We start from the raw sequence: 13,591 nt of genomic DNA on the forward strand, positions 1-13,591 counted from the left end.
ACACCCAGGAGTGCTGCTGAGTAGCGGTATAGTGCCGCACATGCTTCCACAAGGTCCACCATTGGGCAGACAATAGGCCCCCTAAAGATGAGATTCAGATGTCTGCACTGCTCAGGTGGGGCTCTCCAATACTCACCACAGAGAGTGCCCAGGATCTCCCTGCACAACCTCACGCAACAAAGGGGGCATGTTTTGGCTGAGGGAGACATGGAGAATCGAGATGTCTCCTTTGAAGATGAAGATGGAGAAGGGGATGGTGATGACGAGGCTCAGGATGTTGCTGAGGCACAAAGAGACGCCCTTGCAAGGGTACCACGCGTGAAAATCTAATAGCTAACAGATTCCAGGCAGAGTAAGCTGCTGATATATCCCCTTTACTATTTGGTTTTCTATCCTCTGCTGGCATGCAGGCCCCAGCTCCTTCTTTGTAATGCACATTATACTTTGCTCTCATGTACCTTGATTTATGATAGCTAAATTAAGTTGCAATACTTAACGTCTGCACTGCTGGTCTTGTAATCCTTTGCATGCGCTAAACTGTGTTGATATATGTAGACCCTTGCACCAAATTCGCACATTAGAACATGCACAGCACTCCATTCTCCCTCGAGCTCGGGCATCTGTGAGCAGAAATGAGGAGTTTCCCATACCCTCACAGAGTCTGTATGCATGGCACATTGAAAGCAACATGAAATCCTACCTAGGCAGGGATGTACTCATGTCACTCTCAGACCTGCTCCCAATGGGGAGTAGAACTTGCAGAGAGCTCTTTCAGGTGGAACCAGAAAATTAAGTGCACAGGGAAGAACAGCTTGAGGAGACCATTTGGCCACTTGAGATTGCTCCTCCATGCAGCTTGATCAGGGAAGTTCTTGTAACTGGTCCCCAGTCACCACTCGCCCACAACAGCTCTATATCCCTTGACATCTTTATGATCCCAAATAGTTTAGAGATTACTTTGGAGTCCACTCAGTGACAGTGCCTCACTTGCACTAAGGGGTATTGAGTACGAACAACTCACGACCCTCCAATTGCACAGATTCTTATAAATCTCAGTCCTGGATGCCCTTATTATTACTGTGAGACTGCTCCCTCATTCTGGACACCTGAGCCAGGTTAATCATCTTTCCTGCATGGACCCTGCAGAGCCCTGTGGGAGCTGTTGGTGCTTCACATTGACAGCCTCACAGCCCTCTGCACAGGCCCATTCTACTTGCTCTCACATTATAGGTTAATACCCTGGCCCAGTGTACTTTGGCTGCAATCCCTTTATGCGAGATCTATTGTTACCCTTCATAAGGAGATGAACAGGCCAAACAATTCTCCATGTGAGGTCTCACAAAGGCTGCAGTCAACTGCGCTCACACCTCTTTAATCCTATCACTCAATCCCTCTTGAAATCAAGGCCAATTTACCAGTTGCCTCCTTACTTTCAGCCTTCGCCTGCATGTTAGCTCAATATGACAATTGAACAAGGACAGACAGGAATGATCGGATGTACACACCCCATCATTCTCCTAACACCCAGGGAAGCCTCTGGTTTTCTATTCTTCAGTGCACAGTGGAAAGCTTCACTCTTTCAACCCTCAGACTGCATTTACAGTGTTCCTTGCCATTCACCTAGCCTGCTCAACTCCCCTTGAGGACTTCTTGCATCCACCTCATGTCTCATATCCGGGCAACAGCAGCAGGAGATGCAATGACTTCGCTGCACTCTGCACAGACGTCATTCTCAGAACTCCGAACCTGGTGGCTGCAGTAAATGGCTTGCATGAAGCGTGCCCAGGCCAAAGATTCACAAATGATGGCCAGTGCTTAAGCATTCTCATATCGGAACATTTAACAATGACCATGTTGATAATTAGAAAGAAGTGACTCTATAAGAGGGCATTATCGGTCTCTACGCCCTTAAATGCCCATGACTATTGTGTCAACTAACAACAAGATGAGAATCCAGGGTGCTTCCAAATTGTGAAAGTTATATATTTACAAGTTGTAAAAGTATATACAATGGTTGTATACCCATGCCAATTGTGTCCCTTCAAAACATCTTTATCTTTCTTTTCCTATTACTATGCCTAGGTGCAGCCCCAACATCCACAGCTGAGATGGAGGCAGCCTGCTGACTGCTTTGCTCTGTTGTCTGTGATGACTTTGGCAGCAGTCCTCTGGTGGCTCGAGGCATAGAGAGCCCCAGCCTATAAGGGTCTCCTGTACCCACTCACTGTACCCATGGCAATAGCATCGGTTGTCAGATATGCTGAGAGTGAGACATCAGCCATGATTGAATGGCTGATTCAATTAGGCCGAATGGCCTAATTTCTGCTCCTATGTCTTATGGTCTTATGGAGACATAAGTAAGGGAGCCTGCTCAGGCATCCATTAAATCTTTCTCTTCTCCATTCCAGGTACCAGCAAGAAAAGGGGGAGTCAAAGAAGGGAGACCAGCCACAGCTCTATGTCCATATATCACCTCAATTTTTTAAAATTACCCACTTGGAATTGAGAAGTTATGTAGATCAGTGTAATATCTTTCACCACTAGGACCTGAATTTGATTCTTGCATACTGTAATAAGATAAAGGATGGGATTCTCCTCTTCTTGGCAGTGTTGAGGTGGAGTGACATTCTTCCTGCTCACTCCTCCCCACCCCCAATGAACAACATGTTCATGAAACCAAAGACACTAATAAGATTCTAAATTTTGCCTCCCCAAATTTGTTCCTCACCCCCCCACCCCCCCCCACCACCCGACCAACTCCTTGGCCTGACACACTAGAGGCACTAGGGTCACTAGCAGAGGGGAGTTTGAGTGGCAGGGTACCATTGGATTGTCCTGTGATGAAGCCCCCAGGGTGCCTTGGTGGCATTCTTTCTTTCTGTGGGTGGCCGATGGCATCTGCCTGACTCCTTGAGGAGGTCGAGGCACCCGTTTCCCTCTCGCTTAGCCACAGCTGCACAGTACCCATGGCAATAATAACGGAGTACAGGTCCGAATGCATATCCAGCAGCTACTGTGTATTCTGCTGGACCTGAATCTCCAAGGCAGCCGCCACCCTATCCATGGAGGCAGCTAAGTGCTCGAATGCCAGAGCCACGACAGCAGACAGAACGTGGATGGACACCTCCAGCCTTTGGTTTAGTCTGCGCAAGGCCTCTAGCACCTCTGCCCAATGTTACCCTGCCTGTCTCTGCATCTCCAACATGTTTCTTATGGCTGAATCCAGAAGCTCATCATCTGCATGGAGCTCAGCAGAGGCCTGGTCTCCAGCAGTCCTCCAAGTGTCAGGGACTTTGGCTGTCACTTCATCCGCCAGCAATGGACCCGTGCCTGTGAGGCGCTCATCAGATTGTGACCCTGAGCCTACTGTAGAATGTATACCCACTGATGGGGAATGTCTCTGCGCTGGTGAAAGATGCAGATGAATACTGTGACAGTGCATCCTCTGAGGATTCTGAGGCATCATCCTAAGAGGTGGGTTTGGAGATGGAGCTGTGGCTGCTCTCCATTCTTTGCTGGTACCTGGAAAAGAGAAGAAAAATATTTAATGGATGCTTAAGCAGGCTCTCTTACCTATGTCTCACTCTGTCGGCATATCTGTCAAGTGCCTCACTGGCTTGCTGGGGGAGTCCTGTCTAGCCTATTGCACAGGTACGGTCCCACTCCTCCCTGGCTATTTCTGCGGCCTACTCTTTGAAGGTACTTAGAATTCTAATAGCTAGAAGGCCACCGCAGGTCTTGGCCCACTCCCTCCTGTTGTGTGCATTCTTATCCTGCAAACAGCCAGAAGGTGTGATTGTCATCCCGTTAGGTGTATGAGATGTTTAGGAGCCTGCATGCCTATGCCAGCTCCTGAGCCCTCCCCAGTAAGTAATTAACAAGTAGGATGTCCTGCAACAGATAGAACATTGAAAGCATGAAGTGGCTGCCACACATTCAGTGCACATGTCCCATCTGCTACTGAGTCCTGCAACCCAAAATCCTGTCTGACATCCCTGTGCACTCACACACTTACACTGCTTGATGTCCCTATGAGTGTCACTTCGCAGTGAGTGGATGGTGCCACTTTCCCTGGTGAAGACAAATCATTCATCCATTTCCTGCACTGCAAGGCTCTTATTTTGTGGGCCCCATGGGTGCTAACCTCCGCTGCATCTTTAACCTCCAGGCTGCTATGATCAAACAGGAGGGCCTCCCGCTGCCACGCCTGGGAAACAACACTTCACGCCATTCCTGGATGGCCTGGAGGAAAACCTGCAGGATAGCTTTGCTGAACCATGGGCCCATTCATTGTCTGCTCAGCAACATTCTGTTATCTGTGGTAGGTCTGTTATCTGTAGTATGGTGCCAGGACCTTTGATCCCATAAGTTAATGGAGGGGATGGCGGCTTCCTGCCCAGTCCTGACACAAGATTCACCGTGCTCCTTGAAAATGCATATGTAATGAGTTGAACAGTGCAAGGTTGCACCTGACCAGCTGACTAGCCCCTCGAGTGGAAATCACCCTCATTTCCACTCCCACCGCCCAACTTATACTCCAGAATGGAAGATACTGCCCCTTGATGTTAATTAAAACATTGGCAGCAGAGATTTGGATGACCTCAAGTTTACAAAGGTACAATGTGGGAGACCAACCAGGAGCTTATTGGAATAGCCAAATCTAGAGGTAACAAAGGCATGAATGAGGGTTTCAGCAGCAGGTGAGTTGAGTCAGGGGCAAAATCGGGTTTTGAGGTGGAAATAGGCAGCCTTAATTATGACATAAACATGAGGTCAGAAGCTCATCCTGGAGTCAAATATGACACCGAGCCTGGGATTTTTTGGCCTAGTTGTGGCAGGACCTGCCGGGAGACATGGCAGCCCAGCCAAAAGCCCATTCGACTGGACCATCCCGGTGGTGGGTGGGGCCACAAAATCCCACCCCAAGGTTGCGAACAGGCAGGTTTAATCTCAGGCTGTTGCCAGGGAGAGGAATTTCATCCGGGTTTTCAGTAAATATGATAAAGCATGCATGGAGCATTAACCTAAAGTGACTTTGTTCTATTGTAAAATTGTATTCTTCCCAACTTACACATAAAATATCCAACCATAAAATTCATTGAATAAGATATTATCATAAAATTTTAATTATATATATTATTACAATTATGAGGTTTGTAAGATTATTATATTTTGGAACTGGAACTTTATAATAGGGTAAATGGAGGGGGTCATATGACCTGTTCTGTAGTCTGACTGTAAGCCTGGATGCTTTGATTGTTAGGTATCAAAGGAAGGTTTAGATTGTTTTGCTGAGAAGAAGGTGCAAGGTATTTACGCTTGAAGACAATGGCAACGGTTTCTGAATTTACCATGGGTGGACTCTGAGTCTCCCAAGGTCCCAGAAAAGTCTCACAGGTATCAGGTTGTAAACAGTTGTGCTGTGAACTATCCATTTACATTTAAGATGAAAGGGGAGTTGGGGTCAAAAATACCTCATTAGCATTTTTACCTGCATGCAAGGTTAATGTGTTGCATGTTGCTGTGAGAAAGGGGCTTCTACAGAGATCAAAATATCACCTCATTTTTAAAAAATTACCAACTTGGAATTGGGAAGTTATGTGGGTCAGTGTAATATCTTTCACCATTGGGACCTGGGTTTGATTCTTGCATACTGTGATAAGATAAAGGATGGGATTCTCTTCTTCTTGGCAGTGTCGAGGTGGAGTGACACTCTCCCCGCCCACTGCTCCCCACCCCCACTGAACAACACGTTCATGAAACCTGAGATTAACAAGGTTCTAAATTTTGCCCCTCCAAATTTGTTCCATCCCCACCCCCTCACCTGTCCTGGGAAGAGCATCTCTTTTCCTCCATCTATTGAGGAACTTTCTTCCTTCCCCAATGAATGTTTTTTTGATCTCCTCATCCCCTCTATTTCTTATCTTCCCCTTTTCTTTGCTGTGCTCCTTTCTCTTCTTTTTCCCTTCTCATCCTCCCATCCTATCCTCCTTATTTTCCTGCTCCCTCCTTTCCTTTTCTAGTCCTACTTTTCTTCCTCTCCTCTCTTGCAATCTTCCCACCTCATTGCCACTTACCTCCTCTTTCCTCCTCCAAAGTATTTCCCATAAACCCATCTGAGCTAAAAATGGCATTGTATTTACTTAATGTTACAACTTAAGATTAGACAGTGTTTACCCTGGACAATTTAAAATCAGATATAGGCAGTACTGAATATTGAATGCTAACAGGAGATTGCTGCGATGTTGGAGTTCCTGCATAGAGTAGCAAAGTAATCGCCGAAGGAGATTGCTAAACGTTTTTTCTCTATAAAAATGCTAATTAAAAATATTTTGAAAACTTTACATCCCCTTTCATGTCTTGTACCTATTTTCAGTCACCCACCTGCCCTCCTGCCAACCTCATCTTTTTCAGCCTGTGGTGTTCTATCTCTCGGCTCCAGCTTTCTTTCCTCACCCAAGGATACTTTACTACCTTCATAACCTCTGCTTATTTCCATGTTGGCCTGTTCTCTCCTATAACAGCATTAGTTTCTAACAACTTCTCAAATCTTCTTCCTATTTTCTGTCTAATTTTCCAGGCTTTAACCAAATTGGAGGACCACTTCATGCTCCTGAATCTCCCACTCCTCCACAAGCAATCCCAAATGTGCTGAGAATTACACTAACAACCACTTTAAGATTATCAGTCTCACAATGTGGCTCACTTATGTTTGCTAGAAGCTACATTCATTCATATAGAGGGACCTATCCTCTGCAGGGAAAAGGAACATGTCAGGCATTGTGCCTTTTTTGAATTGAGCAAAAGTGTGAGGGACAATAGTACCCTGGTGCATTCTACCTGGCAAAGCTTTGACCAATCAGAGTCAACTCGCCAACCAATCAGCAGGCCTTTCTCATTCAGTATAAATTGTTGCTCCCTTTGAAATTTGGCATTCTTGCATCTGTCCTGATGAGTGTAAGATACAAAGCTTTGACTCATGCCTCTTTTATCAGCAATGGCTGTGGTTGTTGGAGGCCAATTATAACCATAGAAAATCACTGCAGGTTTTAATCAAGGAACTGTCCTGATCCCTACAATCTTCATCTGCTTCTTCAATGGCCTTCCCTCCATCATAAGGTCAGTAGTTAGACTGTTCATTGACAATTCTACAGTAATCAGCTCCTGTCCCAATTCTTCTGATAATGAATAAACTATGCCAACCTATAGCAAGACCTAGAAAACATCCAGGTTTGATCTGACAAGTGTCGGTAACATATATGCCAGATAATGTCTAGAAGGAAGACGAGCCATCTACTCCTGACCTTCAAAGACAGCACCATCGCTGACTGCCCCACCATCAAATCATTGGGACCATCCTCATCCAGAATATAAATAGAATCACCAAATCAACACCATAGTTACAGGAGCAAGGCAAAGCCTGAGCAGTCTGTCTATTGACACCACTGTGTCAGTCAATGAGTTGTACTGTATAAGCGGATGAGTTGGAGGCTGGGAGGGACTTGGTGGCAGGACTCACAGCAAACAGGCTATTCACTCAGCACACAGAGTTTAATTAAACAGTGCACTACAGCAAATGGCCTACAGATTCGAATTTAAAAGAGTCTGTACGTACTACAGCAAACAGAATGCATGACTAAAACTAAAACACCACCTTTTGATAAAAGCAGGGTGGTTTTTCCAAGGGAATGCAGTAAGTGCAGGTTAGTTTCACATTACAAATTAGTTTATTCCTCTAGAATGGTGCAGTGGATAGTTGTATAATACAAACGATGTGTCTAAAATCATTCCCCGTCACTTACAGCAGTGTGAACTCCAAGTATGAATGGCGGGGGAGTTACCCAACCATGTCCATTCTGATTGAGAATAGTGGTGTGACTAGATGCAGCCAAGTCTGGGGCCAGGATTTTTAAGATGTTGGAGTTTCCCTTCAAGCCATCTGAGGAGTTGGTGGCAAACATATTGCCACCAATATTGCCCACCACAATGAGCATTAATTCGATGCAGGCAGGATGCCCCTCACTCAGGAGGAAGTCCCACCTCAGAGAGCTACTAGCCAATCTGATTAGCTAGCAGTTCTAATCCTGGCAGTGCCAGAGGTCACAGTGGCCAGGACTGGAACTGCAAGCAGTCCCCAGAGTCTAAATCCTGGGAGTCCAGGACCAGTTAAAGGTTTGGAGGCCTCAGGGTGGGGAAGGGAGGTATGACCCGGTGGGTACAGTGGCAGAGTGGGGGTAGGGGTGTCAGGGGAGAGGCTGGGAGAGAGCGAGAGGAAGCACCTGCAGTGGCCAGACATTTTGCCAGACATTTTGGAGTGGGCACCCGCTGTTAAAAGGAGGCCATTGATGGAGGCAACCCCCCCGCCCCCTTTCCTCCTGACTCCTGAGCGGGATCACTTTTCAGGCTCCCTGCCTGCCCCTGAACTCCTCCTGCCAGCATGAAAATTGAGGTTGAATGGGAAATGGCCTTAAGTGGTCTTTAATTGGCCACATAAGGGCCTCAGTTGGGGTAAGGGTGGTTGGGGTAGCGGGGGGTGTGGCGTAGGCCTCATCCGTCCCACGGTAAAATTGCAGCGAGGTCGGGGTGAGCAAGAGCCCAGTGGGAAGGCTATCTGAAGAATTTTACAGCTACCACCACCCCCTCCGCCTTAAACTCTGATGGCGGGGAATGTAAAATTCTGCCCCTGGTGTAATGCATCGACTGACTTATCATCTGACAACTCAAAGTTTTAACACCACCTATGAGATTCTAGTCAGGAGTGTGATGAAATACTCACCACTCACCTGGATGGATGCTGACTAAACAACATTTGAGAAGCTTGACATCATCCAGACCAGCTTGATGAGTACCTACCATTGGACTCGATACGCACCATCAATGTATGGTGACTGCAGTTTTGATACCTATAGGATGCAGCAACCCATTAAGGTCACTCTAATAGAATTTGCCTGCACTGCAATATTTCACACTGAGAAGGACAAAAGTAGCAGGTCATGAAAGTAAGTTCCCCTCCAAGTGACTGGAATGGATATCACTGTTCCTTCATCATTGCTAGGTCAATATCCTAGAATTTGTTACCTAAAACCATTATGAGGGTACCACCACTACAAGAACAGCAGCAGTTTAAGGAGAAGGCCAATCGCCATCTTTTCAGAACAACTAGGGATAGATAATAGATCTGACCTTGCCAGCATCATTCCTGATCTTTATAACTTTAACTATACCACAATTAACCATTTCTTCCTCTGCCTAGAAGGACAAGGGCAACAGATGCATGAGAACACCAACCCCACATGTAAGTTCCCGTACAAGACATAGCATCCTGACTTGGAAATTGTATTGGCTTGACAGACCAGAGGGGTTTCAACAAGAAACAGATTAACTTTATTACAGAGCTCTTCAGATGCTACATGCTCGATCAGAACCCTCGTCAGGAAGCTCCGCCCTCCTGGATTACCCACGCTTAGGGCTCATTGGTTGAAGTCTCCAAGGACATCACGTGACCCCTGATAGACAGCAAGAGAGGCTATACCTTCAGTTACTACATTTCCTCCCCCTTTAGTTTTTTTTAAAGTTTTTGTTTAAAGAGAGCATTTGAATATCCAACAACATGTACATATATACAACGCAGATGATTAAAGATTAAGTCTCTGAGGTGCTTTCCTTATTCAGTTAGAGTGGTGTAGCTCTACCACTTGAGGTTCTTCCACAGGATCAACATGATCATGAACTGCACCACGAGATACGTTAGAAAGTGACAGTTCAGGGCTAGGCATTGCTACAGAGACACCGACCATGTCAATTCTAGGTTGATATGTCACCTCAGGGATTGATAGTTCGATGTTAATCACAGGTGGAATAGTTGCTTGTTGGAACGTCTCTCTATCACATATATGGTCCGCGTGTTTTCAAACAATTCTGTCTTCCACTTCCACCTGGAAGGATAAGGGACCAGTCTCTGAGACAATGGTTCCAGGAACCCAACAAGGTCCACTTCCAAAATTCCACACATCACTGTGTCTCCTACAGTCAATGTATGAGCTTTGCTATAAATATCATGATTCAAATTTTGATTACTCTGATTCCTCTCTACCTTCCCTCTAAGTTTGGAAATACCAGGCTTAACCTTGCACATAGGCAGCGTTTTATCAATAATTCAGAAGGTGTTGAAGCCGTAGTTGAATGAGGCATTGTACAATAACTGAGAAGAAAGTGGGAAAGTCGAGTTTCTAGATACCTTCTGATAACCTCTTCATTCTAGATTTGAAAGTTTGCACAGCTGTCTCAGCGAAACCATTTGATGAGGGATGTTATGGGGCTGTTTTAATATGTCTGATTCCAATTAAATTCCTGAATCTCTGAAACTCTGTGCTGGTAAAGACTGTACTGTTATCAGAAACGATGATTTCCAGTAGGCCATGTATACTAAAACAATGACGCAGCTTTTCAATAGTTGCGCTCAATGTCGGTGATCGGACTTCATACACATCCATCCAATTAGAATGTGCATCTACGATCAACAAAAACATGGTACCAAAGAATGGTCCTACATAATCAATATGTAGACTAACCCAGGGTCAACCAGGTCACTGCCATGGATGCAATGGAGCTGAAACAGGCAACTTCTGTTGTTGCTGACAATGGAGACAGTGCTTGACCATGCTTTCAATATCACTGTCAATGCCTGCCCACCAGACATAGCTTCATGCAAGCATTTTCATCCTGGATGCGCACTGTGAAGCTCTGTCAAGAGTGGACCTCTTCCTTGCGATGGGGTGATAACTCTTGACCCCCACAACAAAATTCCATCTTGATAACTTAACTCTGTTATTCAGGCATGGAATGGTCTCATCTCTTCAGATACAGGTAAATTTGACCACTCTTACAGAACAAGGTCTCTGACTTTCGACAAAATTGGATTCCTGTTCGTCCAATTTCCAATTTGCTTCACACACATAGGCAAAGAATCTAAGAAACTTTTCAAGCACCACTTCTTGTGCACTCGAGCATGTACAATGCTATCTGGTAATGAGAGATGACTGAATGCATCCACATTTACAATTTGTAAGCCAGGACGGTACATAAAGGTATACTCATACGGAGATAATCTCAAAACCCAATGTTGAATTCTTGCTGAGGCTATTGGTGGAATGGCCTTATCCTCACTGAATAAACCCATTAATGGTTTATGGTATGTTTGCAGCATCCAATGCTCTTCATTCTAGCTCCTTGAGCACTAGTTTCAAGTTATTCTTTTCCAATCTGATTTCTGTATTTTCTTTTTCTGTTTGCCATAGAATTTTACCTTGTCCTTCATTTTGATCTCACCATCAACCAAATTTCTTCTGGTGAAATTTTAACTTGGTTCAGATCGGTAGTTGAGCTACCCATGGCTTCATTATCCACTCACATCTTGGAAAGTTCTACGACTTTTCCTTCTAATGCCTCTTCTGTTTCATTCAGTTGATCCTTCAGCTTTTCAGTCTCTTTCTTGTATCTCTTGGCTTCCTCCTGGAATATTGAACATTGTTGAGTCTTCTCTGCCGACTGTTTCTTCAGTTTGTTCAGAGTGGCAGTAAATTCATTTTGTTTCTCTTCATGATTTTCCAGAGAAACCAACTCTGACCTGAAGGATCCTTGCAGCATGTGAAGGTCCTTCAATTCTCCTAACTCATCCCGAAATACACTGTTGTATTTCCTTAGCAGTTCAGGAAATCCTCCTGTTTTCAGGTGAAATATTTCAGACCATATGAGCTGGATTTTATGAACCAGTCTCTGCCCAGAAGACTAGGTCCTTCTCCTGTCACTATTATCACTGGAAGCTGAGCTGTCTGTTGCCTATAAGACACTGGTACTGCGGTGATGTCCTTTACCAGTATAGACTCTCTAGTGTATGTCTTCAATTTAACAGTTGTTTGCTCCAGATTCAGTGGCTGGGTACCTTCATTTAGATATTTAAATCTGTGTTCTCCCACCACTGTGGATGAGGCTCCCACATCCACCTCCATTATTAGTGGCTTCCCATTAACCTGGATTGTGACAGTGACTGGTTCGGTTTTTGCAGCGGTGACATTATATAGAGAATAGATGTCGGTATCAGCAGCTTCAGGTTCCTCTGTATTTTTCAAACCAACTATGTTGGTTTGCTGCTTTATGGTCTGTTTTGACTTCGCCCTGCATTGCCTCACTACATGATCTTTCTTCTGGCAGTAATGGCATTCTGCCTCCTTGAATCTGCAGGTGTCCGGCCTATGGTCACCCCCACATCTATAACAAATTAACCTTGAAGTTGCTGCTGAAATGCTTCTACTAGGCCTTTTCATGCTCACAGCAGACATTGCCTCTCACTTCGCTGCTGTGGCTCTGGTTTTCACGCCACACTCGGTGGTAGGTTCCTACCCCACATGGAGAATAGTGCCATGTTGTATGCATTGCAAAGCCTATGAGTCTCTCACAGCACTCTCCATGGCAAAGGGTATTTCCAGGGTGCGCTTCAAATCGATGTTGACCTCTGCGAGTAAACGGTGCTGAATGGCATCATCATGAACTCCACAAAGTAATCGATCCCGCAGCACATCATTGAGCCTGTCCCCGAAGTCGCAGTTGTTCTCTCAACTGCTTCAGCTTCACTACATAGGTTGCGATGAACTCTCCTGGGGCCCTAACGCTGGAATTAAACTTGAACCTCTGCATTATTGTGGACGGCTTCGGTTGGAAATGCACTTTAATGAGGCCCATTGATTCATTAAAGGACTTAGAATTGGGGGTGCTCGGGGCTGTCAGGCGGTGGATGAGATCGTATGTCTTGCTACCACATACACTCAAGAGGATTGCTTTCTGCTTTTCCTCCACGGTAATTTCATTCGCTATGAAATAAAAACCAAGATGCTCTACATACTGGCTCCAGTCTTCCATAGTCACATTTGAAAGATCGATTCTACTGAAGAGCGGCATAGAAACATAGAAGCAGAAGTAGGTCATTCGGCCCTTCAAGCCTGTTCCGCCATCCAGTATGATCATGGCTGATCCTCTATCTCAACACCATACTCCTGCTCTCTCCTCATACCCCTTGATGCCTTTAGAGTCTAGAAATCTATCTATTTCCTTCTTAAATATATTTGGTGATTTGGCCTCCACTGCCCTCTGTGGCAGAGAATTCCATAGGTTCACCACCCTCTTCATCTCAGTCCTACATGGCCTACCCCGTATTCTGAGATTGTGATGCCTTTTTCTAGACCTCCCAGCCAGAGGAAACATCATCCCTTCCTCCAGTCTGTCCAGCCTTGCCAGAATGTTATACATTTCAATGAGATCCTTTCTCATTCTTCTAAACTCCAGTGAATACTGTTGAGTAGTCTTTTGTTTTTTCTTAAGATTTGATGTACTCACTTTGACAGCATCAGAGTTATTTTATCCTCGTCACCAAATGTAATGGCTTGATGGGCTGGACAGGTTTCAACAAGAAACAGATAAACTTTATTATAGAGAGCTTTTCAGGTGCTACATGCTAGATCAGGAAGCCCTGCCCCCCCCCCCCGATTACCCATGCTTAGGGTTCATTGGTCGGAGCCTCCAAGAACATCAGGTGACC

At 45.3% G+C, this 13,591-nt stretch overlaps 1 pseudogene; it reads left to right on the forward strand.

Annotated features, from left to right (window-relative positions):
• The first annotated feature begins 207 nt into the window (after positions 1 to 207).
• Positions 208 to 13,591, forward strand: part of LOC144685071 (uveal autoantigen with coiled-coil domains and ankyrin repeats-like) — an 86,649-nt pseudogene continuing 73,265 nt past the window's right edge.

This window comes from Cetorhinus maximus, chromosome 9 (assembly GCF_964194155.1).
Source record: "Cetorhinus maximus chromosome 9, sCetMax3.hap1.1, whole genome shotgun sequence".
NCBI lineage: Eukaryota > Metazoa > Chordata > Chondrichthyes > Lamniformes > Cetorhinidae > Cetorhinus > Cetorhinus maximus.